This window comes from Myotis brandtii, unplaced genomic scaffold (assembly GCF_000412655.1).
Source record: "Myotis brandtii unplaced genomic scaffold, ASM41265v1 scaffold112, whole genome shotgun sequence".
NCBI lineage: Eukaryota > Metazoa > Chordata > Mammalia > Chiroptera > Vespertilionidae > Myotis > Myotis brandtii.
Genome location: NW_005353838.1, coordinates 15,445,806 through 15,470,364, shown reverse-complemented (window position 1 = coordinate 15,470,364; position 24,559 = coordinate 15,445,806). Strand labels below are relative to the sequence as shown.

General features: G+C 49.4%; 1 protein-coding gene and 1 long non-coding RNA gene across 10 annotated transcripts in view; one reads left to right on the top strand and one right to left on the bottom strand.

Annotated features, from left to right (window-relative positions):
• Positions 1-24,559, bottom strand: part of HDAC4 (histone deacetylase 4) — a 202,532-nt gene that overhangs the window by 157,255 nt on the left and 20,718 nt on the right. The gene's annotated exons all lie outside the window — the stretch shown is intronic.
• On the top strand, positions 7,404-16,376 carry LOC106727647. Its single transcript, XR_001363883.1, has 3 exons — positions 7,404-7,415; positions 10,058-10,059; positions 16,122-16,376. It is a non-coding gene; the product is annotated as an uncharacterized LOC106727647 (long non-coding RNA).

Below are 24,559 nucleotides of genomic sequence, written 5' to 3'. Positions count from 1 at the left end.
GGGGGGGGGGGGGGGGATGCACTGGAGACATCCATGTGGGTGCTTTTTATTTTCTTCTCCAAGGCCACACATTTTAAAAATCGTAAAGAAGATTTAAAACGTCCGCCAGCTTCTTCTAGAAAAAGGGCCTGAGCTCCTGACACATAGCTCCTAACTCAGGTTGGAGCCTCCTCCTGGAAGTGGCCAGCTGCATGTGCAAGGAAACAGAACCTTAGTTCTGAGGAGGTCACCGTGCAGCCTTGTCTGCAGACCCCCATGCATTCCCGGCAGGAGGAGCGCAGGGAGGCCATCTCCACCCCAAGGCAGTGGGGCTGGACATGGGGTGTTCTGACACACACAGTCCTCGGTCCTGGGAGGCACCTGTCTCAGCAATGCTGGTGCTGCAAAGCGTGTGCGGGAACTCGGGCAGCAGCCTTTTCCAGAATACCTGTGAGGCCTTGGCATGACAGTCACGGTGAGGCCCCGAGGCCCCAGGCCTGGCCTGGCAGTAAACAAAGTGCTCTGGCTGCTGCTCTTGTGTGGCAGGAACACAGACCCTTTCAGCATTTGTTCTTAGTCCGAGGCCTGACGCAAAGGCCTTTGAGAGCATCTGCGATGAGAATGTCAACAGCGCGTAAACACCAATGGACCCTGCTGAGCCAAGAAATCTGCCGGGCGGCCTTGACCAGGCAGTCCCAGCAAGAAACCAGAGCAGCCTCGGCCACTTGGCAGGGTCTGAAAAACACACACACCCTCTCACCCTTATTTAAAATGAGCACCTTTACCTTCAGAAGAGCAAATGAGTATGCCTTCTGGACATGAATGCCCAAACAGTGATCAGGTCAAAGGGTGTGCCATTTCCCATGTGAGGACCAGTGAGTGAGTGGGGCAGGAGGTGGACAAGATACAGTTTCTTTTTCTTTCTTTTTTTTTTCTTGTTCTTTTTTGGAATGGGGTTGGGATGGAAGCAAGTTCCCAGGAGCCAGGGAAGCTGTGCTTTATGGGGACTTGGGGTGGACAGACCTCCTTTAATAGCCAGCCCATGAGCACAGCCCATTCGGGCCTCTAAGCGGGAAGAGAACATTTTCAACTTCAGTTACCATCCAAACAATAAACAGGAAACTTCATTAAAGAGATTACTCTTTCTAATAAAAAGGAGCTAGACAGGAAATGAGACTACCCAGCTGGCCTGCAAGCCCTGACCTCTGCCTCGCCTGGCTACCCTCCTCTCGGGTCATCCACACCCTGCACTGGGACACTGACCTCAAATGTGTGTCCTAGCACATCTCAGTGGCATGCACACCCTGAAGACAGGAACACTGGCTCCACCCTTCCTCAAAAGACTTTAATGGGAAAATATTCATTACAAAGTATGTGCTAAGCACCAGAGGGCTTTCAATGATCTACTTGCAGTAAGAAAAAAGGAAGCAAATGTACTAGAAGACATTTCTAGAAAGAGGCCATCCAAGTTATTCCCTTCCTCCCCTACCCTCCACATCCTACCACAATCACAGTGCCCTCCCAAAAGGCTGGGTGGTTTAGGTCATGTTCATGTGCTCTATACCCAGGTGGCTGAGGCGAGGACCCCACTAACCATGCATGTACCACCCCAGGCAGGTGAGCAAGGCCCTAAGGCGGAGAAATGGGTGAGTCATGGAGGGACTTGTCCTTGCCGCCAGGGACCACAGCAACCCACTGGTCAGATCTGCATTTTGGAAAGGTTCTTCTAGAAGCCGTGGGATAGGATAATGGGAAATCGGAGCTTCAGTAGGGTCAGAGTAAAGCACAGGAATTAAACAATTTTTAGAAAGGATAAGAACATTTGCGAAGCTGATGAAAAGTTGAGGGTGGAGAGAAAGAGAAGAGCCATGTCTGGGCCAGGGTTTTGGGTGGGTGGGGCTGTCTCTTCTGGGAGGGGAAGAACAGGCGTAGAGACAGTTAAGGATGCAGAACAATGTTCACAGGTGACTCAAAGTCCATCATGGGCAAGGCTCAGGCGAGAGAGCAGAGCTGGGCACAGAAAAGACAGCTGTCAGGACTCACCCTGCCCAGGGCAGGAGCACAAGAGGGAAGGAATAAGCTGGAAGATTGGGCCTTGGTCTGGTCCCTGCTTCTTGGCCTCTCCCCAGGGATACTGGGAGGGTCACCTGGTCAATACTGGTAAGCCTCAGAACAAGGCCAGAGGGTCAGAAAAATTCTGTTCCTGTTCTTACCCCACAATTAACCTCAAAGACGCTACCTGCCCAGTGTGAAGCAACTGTCAGGCCAACTTGGGACAACACCCACCAAGGCAACTCTCATGCCGCTGATCAGTCCAAAGGGTTTCCTATAATATGGAATTACAAAATATAAAGAGTAAAATGCAAAATAGCCAAATCTAGCATTCATCAAGGAGCCAGTCACGCAGGAACCAACAAAACAGGACAAGGACATGGCAGCGGACTGGAAGGAAATAGTGATGTGGTCAGAACATTGAAACCAGTGACAGGATTAAAAGGAAATTTTCCCCATCTTCAAATGTTTTATTCTTTTCAGCATTTTCTCCAACAAACAGTTCCCACCTTACGGTTAGAGACAAAGAACACAGATCTGTGGGCTTCCTCTGAAGTGGCTGCACCCTCCATGCCTGCACCTCTCCAAAGTTGCTCTTTTCTGCTCACTGCCGCGTGGAGCCTCATTTCATTTCTTACACAACATGTTCTCACCAGAATCAAGAGCAGCAACAGAATCACTCCCAATGACATTCTGTGTGAACAGAGCGGAAAATCGGCCACCTGTGTCTCCCACAGCCACCTTCTACTGACACCAGAAAGGAGCATCTTAGGAACTGGGAACTGAGAACTCTGGGGAAGCTTCCCTGCTCTGTCGCAAACTCCCACTGCATTTGCTTCCCACTGGGCCCCATTGCCAGTCTTTCCCTTAAATGACAGCCAGCCAAGCCTCGAGCTCTCGCATGAACCGACCATTAACTTTCACTCAAGAGAGAACAGAGTTTGCCAGGATCCCCAATGCCCCCATTTTACAGACGAGGCAGAGAGAGGCTCAGGGACTGCCCAAGGTCCCAGGCAGGAAAGGATAATGCTCAAGCAGGAGCCCAAGCAGACTGACATCAGGAGCCATGCCCCGAGCACTCTGGTTGTACAGTCAGAGAGCAGTCATGCGCAGAACGCACATCTGCACATGTCCGTGTCACCATCTAGCACACACGGCAGTCATGGCCACACATGTGCCTTGGGAATGGACGCGGGTGCTATCCAAAGGAAGCCTTCACTATCAGCCCAGTGCACGGTCCCTGCCAACAGCCATGGTGGGCAGGCCCAAACCCTGTCCCAGAGTACCTCTTCTGCTGGTAGCTTGTTTCACTGCTTATTGTCTCTCTTTTTAAAAGGCAGACAACCAGCTGAACGTTGTCTAAAGGTCATGACATTTCCCGTGGCCTCAGATATCTTTGCAAGGTTTCCTGGGATCAGGGTCACAACGCTGGCTGGCATTTAAGAGAACCCATGCTGTTTTTTTCAGGGCTTCCCTTTATCTCATCATTTCTGGCTCTTTTTCCTTGAACAGTCAATAAATAACAAACCTCAGCGATGCATCCCAATCGGCTTGAGGACAGTGACCTGGGTGCCTGTCAGACACCCAAACTCTGGAGGTGGCTTACCCGAGGTCCAGGAGTGGGGCTCAGGGATCAGGGTTCCACCTACGCCCAGAGATTCTGGGTAGCAGATAAATTTAGAAAACATGGGGTTAATGGTTAACCTCACTCACCAGACCTGTCATATGATCTTGGACCTATTTGCTGTAATTTCCCTCGATATTCAATATTCGATTATTCTTGCCAAAGAAATGAGATAGTGATCTAGATGGCTTCCCAAAGATATCCCCTGGGGCATAGGAAAAAAGTTACAAAACTTGTATTTATGTTTACTTTTTTATTTTAAAAAAGGTATTCACTTTATGCTACTTAATACAAGGGCTGGTCCCAGTCAGGGTATCCCCTCCCCCGCTCAGCCTGACCCAGTGACCTGTGGGCTCTGCCGGGAGTGGGGACTAGGGTGAGCAACCAGGGAAGCCCTGTGCCCCCAAACCTCTCAAAATGGGGACGAGGGGCATCACTGCTAAGCCAAGGCAGTGACCTACTTGGAAAGTGGACACTTTAGAGATGAAGTCCCAGAGACCTGGGCGTGGTGCCACTGAGCTGCCACTATGCCACGGGAGAACCTCATGAAGACTGGGGCTTAGCTCAGAGCCTGCAAGGAGGGGCCTCCTGAGGACACAGACACTGTCCACTGCAGAATCCAAACCCCAGCAAATCCAGTCTGCTTCTGAGAGCCACAGGATGATGAAGGAGCTGTTTTTGTTGGCCTCCTAATTGGAACCCCTCTAAATAAGGGAAATGGGTAACAGAGCCAGGAGCAGACCGAGCACAGTTTGTACACTGACACAGGTACAGGCTGGAGGGTTGACCCGCACACAGTGTTCTGCTTGCCATCGGCCTGTGGGTCACTGTCACACTGAGGGTCCTCTTCTGAAGCAATGGAGATTCTGCTCCCTAGAGAAAGCCACTCCCCTTTCCAGTGGCCCATTCTAGGGCTCAGCAGGGATGCTGAACAGTCAGTCCACAAGCACAGGTACCTGGGACCTGACCCAGGCTTCTCGCTGATCTGGCTGGTCTCTCTGGACAAGTGGGGCTCCTTGGAGGCTGGCAGACCACCTGGGCATCATGGGGCTGCGAGAAGATGCTTCCAGAACCTGACTCACAGTAAGGACCCATAACACTAATGCCTTGCATCTTAGGGAGATTCGAGGCACCTTAAGTTCGAGTGTGTCCACACTGAAATACTCTACGAGTCCAGCAACCCTCGCAGTTACAGTCCCTATGCCACTACTGTCTCTGGAGTTCAGGGGTCTCCTTGTGCTGAGTGCTTCATGGAAAAGTCCCGATGAGCATCCTCAGAGGCATCTGGCCCTGTCTCTACCTCCTCATTCTAACTCTACTTCATCTAAACCCAGAGACAGCACAGGAATGACCATGTGAATAGAAACACATGCCACATCCACAAAGCCCTAAAACCAAAAAGCTCACTTACCCAGAACCCAACAAGGTGGACATCACCACTGTCCACCTGCAGGGGCTGAAGATGGCATTTGCCTAATAGCACAAAACATGTTAGAACTATTCTCATCTCCTTGCTAAAAACCTCCCAGACACTTAACCATGTCATACTATGAATAACACTATTTCCTCAAAAATGTGCTATGTCACAAAACCACCTTCCTCTTAAAATTGGAATTGAGTGGCACCCTGCCACCATTAGTGGTCCCCAAAAGTCAACACATCAATGATAAAAATATTTCTTTTGATAGTAGCGCGGCCACTGCCAAACCAAGGCATTTCAGAGATGGGCACAGAGCAGTTGAGCAACCAGGACAGAGGATTACAGTGTATCTGGATACTCAGTCCCACATGCACTTGATCTCGTCTCAGACAGATGCTCCGAGCCCCTCAGTAGCTAAGGAGCTCAAGATGCAGAAACAGAAGAGGTGAGCCTGCTAGTAGGGGTCCCTCCACCATGCAGTGCAACTGAGATTTCCCAGGCTAATGACCCACACTTACTTCCTGGCTAATTTTCAACGGTGTACACAGCAGCAAAAGAGAACTCCCTAAGTGAGTGGGTTGGGGTGGGATCAAGCCAAAGCAGTGACAGATTCAGCTCTTTTTATCCAACCAGGATGTTTAAAAAAACAAAGGCTTATATTTTCAAACTAGAGGCCCGGTGCACAAAATTTGTGCAGGGATGGGAGGTTGTCCCTCAGCCTGGCCTGCATCCTCTCACAATCCGGGACCCCTTGAGTAGGGTCCCTAGGCCTGGCTAGTAATCAGGGTCTATCAGGGCTTTCCTTCCCTTGGCTGCCAACAGCTGACCCCGCCCCCGCTGCTGCCACTGCTTGCCACCCGGCATAGCTGCCCCCCCTCCCCCACCACCGGTCACCTCCCTCTACAAGCGACAGGTGTCGGGTGCGATCACTTGGCTGGCCTAGGTCTCCCTCTGCAGGGCGATCACTGGCCGGCCTCGCCCACCCGCTGCAGCGCCACCAGCCAGGTAGCCTGGGCCTCCCTCTTTGGGGCGATTGTGGAGCGCCCCCCCCCCCCAATGGATCACCCTGCTGGCTCGTGGCCTGGGCCTCCCTCTGCTCCCTCTGCGGAGCGATCGATCATGAAGCGATGGCGGGACCCCTCAACCAATCACATCGCACCCGCCTTGGCTGGCCTGGCGCCCGTGCGTGTCATAGCGTGGTCGTCGGGAAGGTCATCCGGACAGCCATTCTGCTGTTCGGTCGTTCAATCGATTTGCATATTACACTTTTATTATTATAGATATAGTAACTGAATGAAGAGCAGGTCCTCACTGTAGAGCCTCCTCAGTGATGCACTGTAGTTAGCCACGGGCCTTGTGTGGCTTCTAACATTAATTAAAATTAAATAAAACGTAAACTTCAGCTCCTCAGTCACACTAGAGGCATTTGAAGTGCTCGACAGCCACAGCAGGGAGTGGGCAGCTACAGATCATGTCCACCATGGTAAAGTTCTGGATTAGCGGCCAAAGTCTCCTCTTCACAAAGCAACCATTGTTCCCAGTGTCTTCCTCTTCCCTCAAGTGAGCAGAAAAAACTGCTGTTCCTGACTCTGTCCTATAAACGTGGATTGAGCCAGACTGAGTCTCCTGCAAACAGCAAAGAGCACAGCTCTGGGCCCCAGTGAGCCTGGGAGCTGTAGAAAAACCCGATCTCCCCTCACCAGCTCTTACAGAGTTTTTCCAAACAGCCCTTCCTTCCTCCCTGTTCCATGACGGCACAATGCTGATGGGGAGAAACGAAGGAGAAGGAAGAGCTGGAGTCCCACGCTGCTCCAGAGGGGCTGTAGGGTGCTAGGACAGGGCCCTCTGCTCCACGCCTCTCTCTTCATTGGAGGGTTATATTTAAAAACAAAGCAGCGCAGGGCCTAAGGCTGGGATGTGACAGGTCTTCCCAGTGATGACCAAGGGCCACTGCTTGGACCAGGGTGCAGGGGCCTTGAGGGCCAGGGGTTCTTGGCCCAGTGGTAAGAAGGCCAGGTCCTCCACACCTTTGCAGCAACGCCCCTCTTGTCTAGAAAATTCAAACTCGGTGCTCTGTCTCATGGCACTTCACACGACTTACTACTGAATCCAAACAAGCTGTTGTAATGGAGAATGAGCCTGTCAGCCCCTGACTTGGCCACACTGGTCCTGCAAACCTGCTGGGGTGGGTGTTTCAAGTTCTCTTAAAACAAGCAAAGTGGACTAAGGATGTCTGAGCCTTCCATGTTCTCTCCCATAACCACTGATTTAGGAACTGTGGCACTCATTTCTACAGTGTCACACTCTGTCCTGTCACGATTTCTGCCGCTCTCTTCCGATGTTCACAGCAATCTGAACATAAGGCCCTAGTAGCAGCATAAGCAAAGATCCTGCGTCCATAGAAGCAGATGGCCACACCATGAGCTGGGAGAAGCCAAAGACAGCCGGCTGTCTCCTGAGGCCCTGACTGAGCTGGACCCCAGCAACAGCCCCCACCTGGGAGATGACCCTGGGCAAGTCTCACCCTCTCCGGGCCTCACTTTCCTCATCTGTAAACTACAGGTCATAAACAGACCTACCTTTATAGGTATGTTTTGAGCATTAAGAAATTTAATGAATGCATTTAGCATGGGGCGTAGCACCCAGAAAGGTACACCATGAATATGATCATCTAATAGAGGAAGGTGTGGGAACCCAGAGAGACAGGTGTCCACACGGGGACTAGGAGCCACAGACCCTACCCTCCTCACGGGGCTTGTTCACAGGGACACCGATGGCAGTAGAACCCGAGTGGTATTTAGCACAGGTTTTCCCAATAAGAATGTCACACTTCCATGAGGCTGTACAGCAGCCTTGGAGGGTGGGGTCCCAGCCAAGGTTTCTGTTTCCAGGGGGTTTTCCTGGCGAAGGAGGAGTCTGCAGGTCCCTCTCGCTCAGCCAGCATTTGTGAATTTAGATAAGAGTGAAACACGTGGCCATGAACCCCAGTGGCTGTTGCTTCCAGCGAGGGAGCCTCGCTTCACTGCTGACCTAGGTGAGTTTACTTGGCACATTTGAAAAGGACACAGATCTGTGTTCATGGTGCATTCAAGCAGAGCATGGTGAGGAGGTTGCTGGTGTCCCAGGAGAAATGAAGCACTTTCCTGCAGCTGGCACAGGGGCTGGGCCAAGGACATCTAGAGCATCCAAGTGCCCATGTTTGGGAGCTGCTGTGTGCTGGCAGCAACCTCGCCCCACGGACCTGTGCTCCCCACAGGTCTGTATGTGTGGCCCGTAGTCTGCTTCCTGTCTTGAGACCAAGCCCCTCACCGCTGAAACATGGATCTCCTTCACTCTTAAACCCAAAACCTTTGCACAGAGGCCAAGAAGGTGGCACAAAGCCACTGCTCATCCCTTCGCAGTTCAAAGGCTCTAGGTTTATTCCTGGTAGCAAGGCAGCAGGTCCCTCAGAATGATACTCTTTGGTTAATAGCAGAGCATGGGAACCCTAAAAAGTGTTCATCATACCGAGCTTATACTTTACCTTCAGGCCAGGCTTTGCTGCAGCTTCCAGAGGCCACCCTCACCGGTCCTTTGGGGCACTGAGCCTGTAACAGTGGATAAAAGGCGAGGCGTGCACTCCCAGCGCTCACCAAGGAAGCGCTCCACCACCCTGCCTGACGTATGGTTTCTATTTCATACCCCTGTTGTTACATTACATAACAAGCAGACGATACTCAGATACTCGGATCGCCAGACTTGGCTCAGGACTCTCGGTGAACGCCTCAGAGCACTGCTGTTTATCCCGAGCCACGAATGCTCACCCAACCAAATTTAGCGTGAAAGCCGCACCATCCAAGCTCAAAGTCAGCACTTACAGCTCATGCCCTCAGCAGCAAAAAGACACCACCTGCTTCGTACCTTTGATTGAAATCATTCCATTCTGAATTTCTACCTCTGGTGCCACATTCAAATGTGAGGAAAGGATGAGTTTTCTGTGGCCTGGAGTTCATCTTCCCAGGTCTGGAAAGAGGCCTCAGCCTCCAACAGGTTCAGGAAGGTGGTCGCACATGGGTTGGGGACAGATCGGATAACAAAGGCCAGGAGTCCCTGCCACCACGGGGACATGTGTGGTACCAACCCAGGGGGAAGAAGGCTATCAAGGCACCCAAAGGGAGCACACTGCTGTGAGTATCCTGAGAGCTCTGGAGCCTTATGTGGGGGCAGCGCCCGCCCTCCCCTCGGCTTACTGGGGAGGCTGTGAGGGCATTCGCTAGGAACACAGGCTAAGCGCACCTCAGGCCATGCACAGGGCTATGGGAGCACGGAAGTAAAAAGCCTCTGCGAGCACATGCTCCTCCCTGAAGCTGCCCTCCCAGCTGCCTGCAGTCTGAACCTCACTCACCTGAGCCTGGGGGACGTGGCAAGGCAGTGTGAGGGGCCAGGAACACAGAGGTTCTCCAGAGTGGCCGGAATGGCCCACAACCTGATCAAGAAGAACCTGGCTCCATGGTAGAGGTAGACACCTGACAGCTGGCCCCTGGGGGGCTTCGTGCAGGTAGAAACTGAACTACTAACCTCAGACAGGGGCCCAGAGCAATGACTCAGCTGCGGGGCAAACTGTCCTTCCTGGGGGGATGCGAGAATTCAAAATGTTTTCTTATTAATACACAGCCATGCAAGGCTGATGTGAGGGGCAGAAGTCATGAGCCAGTGGACCTGGGGTCTGGTCTGTCACCACGTGCGGAGCGCGGGTACTTTCCATCTCTCCCCACCCCACCCCACCCCCACTCCCCACTGGGTTCCAGTCTTGAGGACACAGATCACTCTAACTCAGCAGGTTTGAGATCCACTCCCCTGGCCCCACCAGGGACCTTGGACAATTGCTGGGGAGAAGCTACTTCAAGTATGATAGGAAAAAATTGAGCAAACAGTGGTCCCAAACAGTGGTCCCAAACACAGCAAGGACCGACCCTGCTGCCATGGAGCAGATGAGAGAAGAGCTGTCAGGATCCCACTCACTGGGAGGGGCTTGTGGAAGATGTCATGTAAATATATGGTTGTTTTCCTAATTTGGGGTTCTTCCTGTGGAGTGTGCTGTCCTTTCTCATCATGTTAATGTGAGTAGGGCAGGGGCTAAAGGAACAGCAAGGAGAGTCAAAATAAAATTCAACAGAAGAGGCCAGGCCAGGCTTGCTGCATGCAAAGCAGGACCTGAGGAACAGCTTTCTCTGAAACAGACCCGACATAAAGGGCTTTCACCCCACCCTATGACCTAACACCAGGATCACTGCTGCCCCTCATGAGTTAGCCATGTCCAAGGCCACAACCTTCCTGACTTTAATCTGCCTGCACCAACATGGGTCATAGACTAAGAAATGCCCTTCACCATTCAGTGGGCCAGCAGCTGTCTGGACAAGTAGGGACCTGTGACTTCACGCAACACTCTTCAAGCATGACTGGGCACCGAGTGTCGGGTCCTGCTCTTAAGGAGCTTTCTGTCTGGGATAGTCAGACCAAAACAGAAAAGTCACTTTAAGGCAAAGAGTAAACAGACCCTCTGCCCTCAGCAGCAGGGTCCCCACAGAGCTCTGTAGGTCTGGAGGGTACAGGCACGCTTGTTTGAGCATCAGGGTCAACCACAAACTTTTACCTAAATAGTAAGGTGGGAAGATGGATCCAGCCTGCTAACGCCCTGGCCCTGGCGGCCAGCCCAGGCCTGCGAGCCCAACTCCCTCTGGACCTCCCTTGGATGCCCTGTCTCCCAAGGGGCCCTCCCGCTGACCCAGGCGTGGCAGGTCCCACCTCCCTTCCTAGTCCTGCCTATAGCAGGTTCGGATTCTTTATCACACTCAGTACAAGTCTGAGCTGTCTGTTGACAAGGATGGAGCCAAGAGTTGCACCTGTCTGTAAACCCGGGGCAGCTCCCAGAAACCAGAGAACCCCATGCCTCTGTGGATCGGTGGCACCAGGCAGCTCGGGAGCCTTAGGGACTAGCACCACCACACTTCCCAGGTCTGTGGCCGTGCTCTGCCCACCCATTTGCCCACCTCTCCTTCCTGGGCACACAAATCTGAGTGGAGCAGCTCCTGAGCCTCCATGTCCCAGTTCAGTCACCATAGGCAAAGGTGCCCTTCCTCAGCTGCAAGGAAAGACTCCCAGGGAAGGGCTAGGGCACCCATGCCTCAGGCAGGGGGCAGGACACTCTTTCCTTGGGATGGGGATGGGTCTCTTATAAACAGAGAGAGAGAAAAGAAACCAGTGCCCAGGACAGCCCTCTGTGCCTGTGGCTTGTTTGAGAGCACAGAGTCGCTGCCTGAGCCCATGGGCCAGGGACCTGAGGAGAGGGAGCCCACAGATGTCTGACCTGTGGCTGCACTCCCTATGGCTGCCTTTCCCCAGGAAGCTGGGCCTGGGCTCAGGGCAAAGGTGTTCACCACCATGCTGAATCAGCCACTGAGAGAGAACGAATCCCTACCAGGCCACATCGCAAACCACCCCACACTTGTCTCTGCCACAGATGCTGACGGTATTTACCTAAGTTGAGAAGCATCACCCAGGCCTGGGTGAACTTCCTGGCTCAAAGTTTTCTGCTAGGTCAGGCAGTGTTAGTCCACGCCACAAAGAAAAGAGTCTCAGAGTAGTAACCCCTCGGCAGCCTGGTGGCCCCACAGCCTGGCAGCGCCTGGTCCACCCGGGGCTCCCAGAACTCCCAAGCACCCTGCCGCCTTCACAGCCTGCGAGTAAACACAGCGGTGTGGACAGCACGCTGGCTCTGCATCATGTCGCAATGTTGGCACCAGCAGTGCACGCAGACTGCAGGCAGCCAGCCTGGCTGTTGTCTCAGGCAGCATGTCACGGGCACACCCAAAGTGGGATGGATTGTTCTGAGCCCTCGTCAGCTGTCTGATCCACACACACAGCACTAGCTTTCCTCCTGGGTATCAGGGGAATGCGAAAGCCTGAGTGTAGCCAGCAAGCTGGAACTATCAGAGTCAAGGAAGGAAGTGACACTGAGCACTACAGCCTCTGTAGGAACAAGCCCTGTAATCACTTCACAGGTAAGGGGGCGGCGATGGGGGAGGGCAGGCTGGCCTCCAAAACCACACAGGGGACTCCATGTTTCTGTTTTAAACCAACAATAAGAAACACGTTTTCACTGCATTTTCACACAACATGCCGAGACTTGCTAATAACAGTCCCACAGATGAGGACACCGCAGCTTCTCCCCAGGGTGACCCAGCAAGGACCTAGGCCAGGCCAGCCTCATCCCCATCCCCAGGTGACTCTGGGCCTCTCCTGGAACAAAGAGTTAAGAAAAGGTTACTTTACAAGTCCCCAAAGCCAAGATCCTGTGGTTCCCTCAAGCACTAAAGTAACACTTGGGGGCTGGGGAGACTGTTAGATAAAATCAATAAAATTCCTGATGAAAACTCCAAAGTCACAAGTTCACAGCCTGTTTTCTCAGTTTGGATTTGAGGGATCTCAGCAGTGAGATAAAACTGTCACCATCAAAAAGCACCAGAAGCCATCCATCCTCACTGCTGGCCTAATGCACCACCTCCTTGGCGAGGACCAAGTAGGGGCACCACCCTGGCATGGACTGCATACCAGACCTGGCAGGCAAGCCCTGGGCAGAGTGGCATGGAGTTGAAAGACACTCACCAGGACTCCAGCAATGGCTCCTCCTAAGAGACCTCATTGCCATCGCCACCTCTGCCCTGGGCTCCTAGGACTCTGTCACATGGCTAGGAGCACTGCCATCTCTCCCTGCATGCCAGGAGGCAAACACACAGCCACCCTTCCCTAACCGTGCCCTCAGGGAATGCGGCCCTGCACCTGCACCTCCACTGTGCTCACCAAGGAAACAAAAGATGCCCGCGCAGCACGCACATACCAGCTTTCACAGTTTGCCCTTTCTTCCTCAACTGTCTGAAAAGATAGTAAAATCCAGGAGGAAAAAATTCCCCTATTGTCCTCCATCTGAAGCAAACACTCAGCTGTTATTTAATTTTGTTAAGAAAAATGGACCACCGGGTTGCTGCAGAGGAAACTCAAATTCATTCTTTCATGTGTCAACTACAATGAAACCTGCACATTCGCCTTCTACTAAAACAGAAAACTGCATGTGGAGCCAGGACCATGGGGGTCTTGCCAGTGTGTCCCAAGGACACACAGTTAATTCTTCTGTGATGGTCTTTCAAGACAGTGGCCCTCAGCTCTGTCCTGCAGCACCAACAACAGAAATCTTGCATCGTCACTCTGTCCTGTCCCTGAGGACACCACTGGTGAAATAGAGACAGGGCTTCAGTGGAAGGCAGGGCCCTTGGGCCAAGGCCCAGGCTACCAAGGTTGACAAGAGCAGGAAACCTTGGGCAAACCAGGCTCCTTCTGGGCGTTTTCATCTATAAAGTAAAGTTTTACATTCCTCCCAGTTCTGACCTGTGAGGATGGAAGTGCTAATAGCTCGAAAGTGCTCGGTCCCCTGAGCTCCTCTGCACCATGTTGCCGGGACATTCTGAGGGCTATAGGCTGGTGGTAAGAAGTCCATTTGCTAGGCGTGAGCTCTGTGCCTAGGAATGTGGAGAGGGGAGGTTGGAAGCTCAGTCTCCTATCTAACCTCTTCCTCGTCCAGGCACACAGATGTGCTGAGCAGCAGAGGCCGCCTTCTGCTTGGATTCACTTCATTTTCAAATATACTCTTATTGGAAAACAACAATCACTTGACAAAACCAACTGATGTAAGTGTCCCTACCATAGCCAGTGACTAATTATAGCAGCATAAAAGTAAGGGGCTTAGAGCCCAGAGAGGATGCCCACGGGGAGTGTTGCAGGCAGATGTGCCCAGTGGTCACACCGGAACCTTCTCCTCCCTGAAGACACAAAGATTGGGACTGGCTTTACATCAGTGTGACTGTTAAAATAGAGCTTTGATATAACAGTTTGGACTCTGCATAAGCTATCAGTATGCCAACAACAGAAATTATTCACAGTCTTCTACATCGTTTAACAGATACAGGGCCAGGCCCTCACAGCCTCGCATCATGTGCAGATAGAGTTTATTTCTTGGGAAAAGAAGTGCCCTTAAGAGAAAGCCCACTCACAGTGCTGGTGACAGTGCATGGAGAGGCCTGGGTGAGCCATGTGGTGGCAAGACAAGCCTTCTACACGGGAGCTGAGTGAGAGTAAAGGAACTCTCAGAAGGCAAGAACTTGGGGGGTCAGAGGGAAAGGGTGTGGAAGCCAGGGCCTGTCTTAAGGCTGTCCTGGGGCCACTGCCTGGGCTGTAGCTCACTGGGTCACTGTGAAAGGCCACCACACAGGAGACCACACTGGGGCCCAGAGAGGGGCACTGGGCCTGTGGCTCCCTTGGGGAGAAGCTGGGAAATGGCACTGCTGGAGGGACGTGCCCATGTCCAGATTTGACCACTGCTGGAAGGAGGCAGGTCAAGAAAGAAGACTCCCACCCTGGCTGGTTTTACTCAGTGGTTACAGCGTTGGCCCTCAGACCAAAAGGGTCTTAGGTTCCATCCCTGATCAAGGACATGTACCTCAGTTGAAAATTCCCCAGCCCCAATAGGTGTGCGTGCAGGAGGCAACCAATCGATGTGTTGTCTCTCACCTTGATATTTCTCTCCCTCTATCTCCCCCTCCTCCTTCCCTTCCACTCTCTCTAGATATCAATGGAAAAAATATCCTCGAGTGAGGATTAAACAAGAAAGAAAGAAGACTCCTCTAAGAATCCATCACCAGAGGTCACTTGGAGAGGGTTTAGGGAGAAGCCAGATGAGCCTGGAGATGACCAGGCCTTGCCTTGGCACTGGGCAGAAACACGTACATCTGCCCTGCACAAGTGTGCTATCAACCCCAAAGAATGTCTGTAAAACATTCTCAGGGCATAAAGTCACAATCAAAAATCACAAATCAGAAAACCCAGAGAGTGGGAGTTTAGCCAAGACAGACTTCAGTTATAGGAAATCTGCTCTAACCATCTCAGCACATCTCAGCCACAGGCCGGAGAACAGCAGTGTTGTGCAAGGGTCACACTGAAGCAGGCGACTGTCCAGGACTATCGCTCAGTAGCTGCACAGCCCTGGGCCCCCTCAGCCTCTGTGCTCAGGACCTCATCTGCCAGGAGTGGCTGTAACAGCCAAGCCTTCCCCTGAGGAACATGTAGGAGCAGATGAAATTATGTGGTAGCTGTTATCACTAATATAAAAAAAGCAGACACATTTGACAATGATCCAAATAGAACTTGTAGAAATGAAAACTATAATAATTAAAATTTAAATGAATGAGGTAATCAATTAGGTAGAGCTGAAGAGAGAATTGGTGAACAGTAAAATGGTACTAAGGAAATAACCCAGAATGCAACACAAAAAGAGAAGGCCATAAAAAGTAAGAGAGGCTGGGGGGGTTGGGGCAGAGGAAGTACACTAACATGCATCTGTCAGAATTCAGGAGAAGAGAGAGACAACAGACAGAGACACACGAGATAAACGAATGAGGACTACAGAAGCATTCAGAGAAGAGCCATGAGCCCTCCCACACATGAAATATCCTAAGAAGCCCCATGCTAGAGAGTGTAGGACAGGCTCATAACCAGGCAGAAGGGCCAGGCAGATGGGCCAAGCCCATGGACCAGGCTCATGGAGCTCCAGTCTTGACAATCACTGTGATGAGCAAGGCTGCTTCTTCGGTGGTGCTGGGACAACTGGAAGCCACTTGGGAAAAGATAAAACTAGATCCAGATCTCACACACAGGAGCACACCCTGCACGACTCAGGGACCTCACTGTAAGGCAGGAAAGCACATGAGCTCCAAAAGAAAACATGGCCTGCAACTCAAATCCAGATGCACTTAAAAGAAAAAAGAAAAAAACTCTAAGTCTGAACCATGGTGGGGAGGGGCTTACATGGCAAAAGAAATACATACTATAAAGAATTCAAAAAACAATAGACAAACTGGGAGAAGTTGCCTGCAATGTATCTCACAGATAAAAGCTAATATTACTTATGTATAAAGACTCTTAAAAATTGTGAAAAATCAAATCCATACAAAAAAACAGGCCAAATGCATAAAAGAAAAAAAAAAAAGGCTACACTGAGACTGCATTTCTTATCTATCAGAGTGGCAAAAAAAGTAACCTCCTCTGCTCTTTAGACCATGTGGGAACAGGCATGCTCGTACGTTGCTGGTAGGAATGCAAATTGGTACAAGCTTCATACAGGAAAATTTGGCAGAATCTAACAGAATTGTATATTTCTCATTGTCTGATAGGAATCCCTTCTGTAAAGGAAGTCTGAAGATACAACCCGACAACAGGAAAGTGCATGGGCATGACCTTACCCACTGAACACTGGTCTGAAGGGCCAATGCTGTCACCTGCCCTGATGTCTGAGTGTAGGACAGAGCAGATGGGACTGTCAGAGACAATGAGGAGCAGTTCTGTAGAGGGAGGGGAAGGTTTCCAGGACAGGCTGAGTGAGAAACCAAATGCAGAAGAGCCACCTATAGGAAGTTCCGGTTGCACAAGAAAGAAGCAAAACGAAGTGCATGTGTTTGCTCAATTGTCCAGAGGGGACTCAGGAGGCCAAGGGTGGGGCTGGGGTGGACCAGGGAAGGACAGAAGCATGGCAGGATGGGGGACGCCACCTCTTGAGCCTAGTTTCCCATACAGTTAGAACTTTAGGAACCACACTCATATCTCATGCACTCGAAAAATGAAAATAAATAAAATTTAAAAAGATGAGGGAAAAACTCGAAAACGAAATACAAACAGAAACAAATGAACCAAACCACATATTAAATGGATATTAAATAAGCACACTGGGGCAGGGTGGAGGGAGTGAGAGCTGTCCGAAGTGGCTTTGGGATGTGGTATTTGGGCTATATTTGGACTACACACCTTAAACAAATGCTGAACTCTGGATAGTGGAGTTTTCTCACAGAGGTGTAGATTATTTTCTGTTGTGCATTCTAGGAGCTGAGTATCTCAGTGTGGGAGGAGGGAAAACAAACATGCAGAAGAAAGACAATTAATGAACCTGCTGAGCTGAATTGTAACTGGAGGGATCAGTGTGAGCTCATGGGCTCATATGCACCCACAGTCACAGATGGAGATGGCAGGGTGTTATATGAAGGGTGTTGTGCAGTATGTGTGGTGTAGTGTGTGTTGTGGGGTGTGTGGTGGTTGCTGTGTGGTAGTTGTTGTGTGGTATGTGTTGTGTGGTGTGTGTGTGCACAAAAACATCCATTTCCCAGCTCTGTCTGTGAGAGGGCCTACAAGCAATGAGCACATCCAGCACACAGAACTTGCTTTTTAAACACCAGCCTCTGAGAAAGGAACCAGGCCTCATGGGAGCAGCAGCAGACTCCAGGGCAGGGCAGGGGGCACAGGAGAGACCAGACCATTTTCTTGCACCAGAGAATAAAGAGAGGCTCTAAAGTGTTGGGGACCTGCCAGAGGAGCAAACATGAAGGGGCAATAGGGCACCAGAATAGATAATAACAGGATTATAACCCAGTGAATAAAATAAGAATCCACAAGATGAGTAGACAAAAAGGAAGAAAGGGAAGTTCTGTGCAGCAGAAAGCCCACTAGTGAATGCAGTGAGAATGACAGCCTCAGACCGCACTGTCCAGTACCAACATCCCAATCACAGACTCAGGCCTGAAGCACCAATGGATGGGTCAGTGCTGCAGGTCAGTGCTGCGGAGTAACAAGGATCAGTGCAGTCCCCAAGTATCTCCCCACAAGGTGTTGGTGAATTACAAAGGGAAAAATAGTAACTTCAAAAAGAGTAACTTCACAGAGAAGAAGTCTGGCAGTACCCCCTTAACCAAGTGGCCAGAGTCAGTGTCCTCACAGCAGGCCAGGTGGAAATGCGGCCCCTGGACATGACATGCTGGCAAACACATCACTTTGGGCTCCAGCCCCAAAGGGATCACCTGAACCTAATCATGAGGAACACTAGAAAATCAAAATCTGAGGGAAATTTTACAAAATAGCTCCCTGTACTTTATGTCCTGCCATAAAACAAAGACTATACGACTATTCCAGATTAAAGGAGGCATGGGGACATGCAGGACCCGGGACTTGCTCGGGAGATGGAAGGTGGCATTAGGACAACAGGCCAAGTATGAGTAGGGCCTGTGATTGGATGACAGCACTGCTTGCTGGTGACCTCCTAATACTAACCATGTCCGGTGTGGCCAATGGGACGCTGCCCTTGCTTTTGGGTGATACCTGCCGGATGAGCTGGGGCGAAGGGCAGCATCTTGCCCACTAATCTCCAATGGTCCTGAAAGAATTATTTGCATAAATAAATGTATAAAAGTAATTCTTTGTACTGTTCTTGCAGCTTTTCTGTAAGTCTGAAATTATAGCAAAATTAAAAGGAAAAACAGAAAGACTTAAGGGCTAAAAGCTCCCCAGAATTTTTGAAAGACAATAATCTCTAGATTCAAGAAGGCCAAGAAGTATCAAGACAGATAAGTGAAAACCTTAGTAAAAATGCTTAGAAGACTAAGACAGATTGTAAAAGCACCCAGAGAAAAAGGGCAGGACTACACCAATGTGGAACTCTGCACAGTGACAGTAAAATTTAATGAACCAATAATATTTCCAAAGTGAAAAACAACTGTCCACCCAAAACTACTGCCCGTGACAACAGCCAACAGTGCAGGTGAAAGAGGCCATTTCAGACCAACGAAAATGGAAGAACTTACTACTATAGCAGCTTAAGAAATTTCTAAAGGATGTCACCTTCAGCAGAATAAGATCCAAAACACGGCATGAAAATAAATATAAACACTATAGAAAGCAATAATAATAAAAGACTAATAAGTATAACATTAAAATTAAAAAGCTGTATTCACTGAGAGAGACCAGAGTGAAAAGAGGAGACATATCTTTTAAAAGCAACATGCTTAACCAGCTTTGCATCCAGCTGCTATAAGGAAACACACACATGTGTGCATGTATGCTCACACATGTACGCACACAGATATATCAAGTCTACAAATCAGTAAGAAAATGAAATAAACATCTAAAAAGAACAGTGAGTACAACATATGAGAAGATACAAGTGGCCAAAACAAGATGCTCAAGTTCACTGGCAATCTGGGACAAGCACAGTAAGATCCAGTTTCATGAGACCGGCCCAAGAGGCTTGACATGTGGTGCTGGTGGGGCTGAGGAACGGACAGTACAGCCACGCAGGGCAACAGGCTGGCATGGCCCAGAGAGGGAAGCATCACCAGCCCATTGGTCCAGCACCCCATTCCCAGGGCGTATGAGTGCCAGAAAATAAACAAGAAAATGTTCACAACATCACATCTGTGGGTGGTAACATCTGAAACAGGCCATAAGCCATCCACAGGAAAATTAGTTATGAAAATTCAAAAAATGGATTACTAAACACCAATCAAAATAGTCAATTTACAGCTACATGCACAAACATGGATCATTCTCCAAAACAGTTTTGTTTTAAAAAAAAAATCTAAAATAAAAAACATATAATATGATTCCATTTACATAAAGTTTAAAAACATATAAAACTAAAACCATATTATTGAGAAACATTATATACATTATCATTAAAGCCAGGGAATGATAAGCAAACATGCAAAAGTCACGATCGGCCTCCACTGTGGAGAGGGGAGTGGGTACACTGTGGTTCCATTTTACTTCTTTAAGTGATGCCACAAGGTCTATATAGTATTTAATTGTGGGCCTCTGGAAGGACACAGAATAGTTGTTCTGAGTACACAGTGCACGGCTCTTGTTAGTACAAGGCCTCTAGCTCAGTAACCGTAGGAAAGGCTAGTTTCTGCTTTCAAATAATCTTTAACCTACTTATTAAAGCTATGGTTCCTCCCAGTTTGGGGATATTTTTATGTAATTATGATAACAGGAGTACTTATCTATCTAATCTTCTTAAAACATTCTCCCATGTTTTTTTTTTCTTTTATCCTTACCTGAGGGTATGTTTTTATTGATTTTAGAGAGAGAGGAAGGGAGAGGGAGAAACATTGATGTGAGAGAGAAACATCAATGGGTTTCCTCCTGCATATACCCAGACTGGGAATCGAACCCACAACCTTTTGATGCACAGGATGATGCTCCAACCAACTGAGCACACAGCCAGGCATTCTCCCATATTTATACGAATTCTACATCTTCCCCTGTACAGCAAGAATCCTGCAATAAAGCCCTTGGTGATGGATATCTGTCACGCGCTCTCAAGGGCTTTCCCAATATTCTGTTTAGGGTTTGATGTCTCTGCTCATAAGCAACATCTGCTTTATAGTTTTTGTTTTATTGCTGTCTCTAGTACGTTTCTAGGATGAAGGCACTTTTAGCCTCATAAACATCAATAACACTTTTCTAGATTTAGGGGCAATCTTCAGGAGGGTCGACCTTGCATCAACTTTGGGGAAAAACTGAGTGATCCCCCAACAAGTAGGTGCTTTTCTTTTGAGAAACATCCAGCTGGGTCTTGCACCAGCAATCCCGAGTCCACAGCATGTCCCGGTTACCACCATTTACAGTTCTCCTGGGGCAGAGGAAGGATGCCTCCTGCAGTGTGGAGTTTAGATATGTTAACATTATGAGCACTCTGGCACACCTCTCACTGGGGTCCCTAACTCTCCATCTAAAAGCTGAGAACCCTTCAAATAAGATTTTCCAAGTTTCCCTCAGTGTCGTTCCTCCAGGTGACTGTCTTTCCTGTTCCTCCAGAAGCCCAACTGCCCCCACTGTCTGCAGGTCACTTATGTCTCACAGTCAGGGGACCCTATGGAGCCCAGTGCCCTTCTTCTAAGTGACATCTGCCCAGGGCCCATGTTCCCAGACCCTGCAACGCCCTTTCATTTATGCACCTGCAGTCCAGGGAAGCTGTGCTTAAATTTCTAAGAACAATGTGAAGTCTCATTTTTATGGCCAAAAAAGTTCATTTGTTGAGAATGTTTCTACCTAAACTTCTTATTGAATGGATTTTCTTCTCTGCCTTTAGATTTCTCCTGGCTCTTCCTGTCTTTTTTTCTTCATTACTCAGCACTTTGAACACTGTCATCATGAATTTTCAGTGTGACTATGTTGATCCTGACAGTTTGGGTTTGGAAGACCCACACTAGTCAACCATCCTCCTTGAAGTTTGCCTCTCTGCAAAATGACAAAATGCTAAATGAGAACAAAAACTCCAGCAAATTTATTCTCATCACCTAGAACTTATTCACGTAATAAGTCATAATCATGTATAATTAAATGTAACAAATACAACACAAACATAAAGTCATCAATTATAGCAGCTGCAAGTCCTGTTCAGCGACACCTGTGAGCTATCATCCTGTAGGCCTGCCCGCCCACCCCCTTGGGGGACCACGAAGAAGCCCTCAGCATAGGCTGGCTCACTGCCCCGCGTGCACCCGCGCCTGATGAGACTGGCACTGCCCTGTGCCAGCACAGGACACCTCAGCCTCCTCAGCACCTGCAGATGAGACACACAGACAAAATAGGTTTAAGTGCTTCTTAAGGACCTATGTATGTCAACACAGAGGGCTTGGATCGACAGTTCTCACAGTTTTGTAGCAATTACTACCAATATTTACTATCGGAAATTAAAACTGAATATTTTAAACTATCCTATCTAATAAAGTGTGAATATGCAAATGGACTGTCATGCAGTAACTAGATGGCTGCGCCCACAGGGGAGGTGAGGATCCCATAACACAAGATGGCTGCACCCACAGCGGAGGCCGAGTTCCCGTAACGATCTTTAATGAGCAATCAGCAGGGACCTGAGGCTGCGTGGCGCTGGGCCGGGGCAGGGGACCTGAGGCCACACCCCCAGCCATGCGGGGCTTGACGGCGAACCTCAAGGCATGCTCCTGGCCCAGGGGATCTCAGGCCGTGCACCCCACCCCAGATCCTATATAATAAAGAGGGAATATGCAAATTGACCGTCACTTCGCCACAAAGATGTTGGCACCCACAGCAGAGAAGGGGTTTCTGTAAGACAAGATGGCTGCACCCACAGCAGAGGCCGAATTTCTGTAACGAGCCTTCACGAGCAATCAGCAGGGACCTCAGGCCGTGCCCCCCCCAACCCGGTGGGGCTTGACGGGAGACCTCAAGGTGCGCCCCCCACCTGGCAGGGCTTGATGGTGGACCTCATGCTGTGACCCTGCCCTGGCGGGGCTTGACAAGGGTAGGACCGGCCGGGTTTGGGTCTCACGCGATTTCGAGGCGCACATGGGTGGGCGGGGACTTGAATCTGGGTCCTGTGGTGCGCCCGAGACTCTGACAGGAGGAAGATTTTCATATACATTTTACTAATTTTCTTTCATCTCTAACACTTCTATTATAGAGAAAGGGCAAATAGCAATATTAAAATATTTCCTCTAATTAATTTCCTTTTAATGTGTACGAATTTCATGCACCGAGTCACTAGTTTAACAATAATAATGAGTGTCACTGAATGTTAACATAAATTACCTGTTTTTACGAAAAAGTAAGTACCTTTTCCACAACACAGACAACTGTGAGTGGTGACACTATCTGCCTTCTGCAGATCTCTGCTGTCTGGCTCAGTGGAAGTCAGGGACACTCACGTCTGTTCCATGCTCCGAGTGCTCTGACAGGTTAGTTAGGTGGAAGTGAGGAAGACACCCACCTCGCAGAGATGCATAGCCTTTGTGGGCACCTGCGAGTCATCTTGAGTGTGCCTGAGACATCAGGACTTGGTCGTGTGGACAGACTGCCTCATTGAGATTGTCCCCAGGTAGACATGTGCCGTAAACAATGTCTCACTTGGAAGCTGGATGTCATCACTGACCACACAAACCATCATTTATTTTCTTTCAAGTGACAGCCTCGCTTCATTTGTAAGAAAATATCTGGCAAGTACTCAAGTCTGAACAACCAAATTCTATCTGTAAATCACTCTTTCAAGTAAAAATGGTATCCCCTGAAGAGCATGGTTAGTTCAGCTGGAACTCGGTCACAGGAAGTGTTCCTGGAGACGGTCACCACACATCACCAGGCAGCAAAGCTCTGTGTGCACACCCACGTGTCACACACAACATTAAAGAGAAGTGCACCTCCAGGGCAGAGACTCACATGCCAATAAAAGTAACAGCTGTCCTTGTCAGGAATATTCCCAACTGAAACTGGCATTTTCCCTTTGAGCAGTTGGCGGTGAGGAACCAGCAACCTCCAATGCAATTGGTACCAGAGCCCGATACCTGCCTGGTAACCAGCAGTAAGCATAGCCCCGAAATTGCTATTTCTAGGGCTTCAGCCCAGTAAAACAATAATAATAAATGTAATCAACCACAAATAAAAATGTGTCTATGAATGTTCGACTCAAATGTTACCTACTACAGAATAAAACATTCAACTTCCACCCAGCTGTAGGAAGACAAAAATAACTTTGTGTATCCAAGGAATATTTCCAAACCTAAAGCACTCAGAAGACAATCCTGAACTTCAAACCCAAGTTTAGCCTTTGCAAAGTAAAAATTTAGCCACACGTAGCTGAAAGAAACACAGCCCTGAGGCATCCCAAGAGAAAACTACTCCTGCCGCAGGTCACAATGTGAATGAAACCTGGAAAATCTCCACTACCCAACATCCAATACCAAAGGGGCTGAAGGATGAAAATTAAAAGCAAGAGAACAATAGCAATTTGGGTCTTTTTGTTTCAATTAAATACAAGAACAACAATGTTTAATCTAAATAAAATAAATACATCCTATACTAAATAAATAAAGTTCCTGGGAAGCCTACTGCTATTGTGTACCTGCTGTGGCAGGCGCAGGGCAAGGCCAAGGTGTTCGTGTGTGCACACTACACGTCCCTGCTCGCAACCCACCTGCCTCCTGGCTGCAGCCACCGAGCTGCAGATGCCTGTACAGATACTAATCAGGACTCCATGTGGCAGGCAGGCTGAGAGACAGTGGCCGCAGAGTCCCACATGAGTGGCAGGCAACTGCCAACGTGTGGCAGCAACAGTGAACCTGAGCCAAGTCTGCCTATCCTGTCTTCTATAGAACACCATGTCGGCTGTTCTCAAATTTGTCATCCCCAGAGAGGTAGGCAAAGTGAATGGGGTACGGAAAAGGTGCCAAATGAGGAACACAGTGACAGGAAGTGGAGCCAGAGGAGGAGAAACTGTAAATGTGGCTGCAACATCCTGGTTGAAGATGAGCAAGATCTATACCAACCTGGACTGTTGCTCATACTTCCAGAGAAAATCTTGAAAAGTAAACTGGGTCCTCATCTACAAATGGAAAAGCGAGCCAGGTCCTTGTCAACAAATGGTGCTGGGATAACTGGGTACCCACAGGCAAGAAATGAAGTTGCACCCTGACCTCGCACCATATACAAAAATTAACTCAAGATGGATCAGTGACCTAAAGAGAATTAAACTATGACCTCTTAGCAGAAAACAAAGGAAAATCTGCAAGACACTGAATTAGGCTATGAGTCCTTAGATGTGA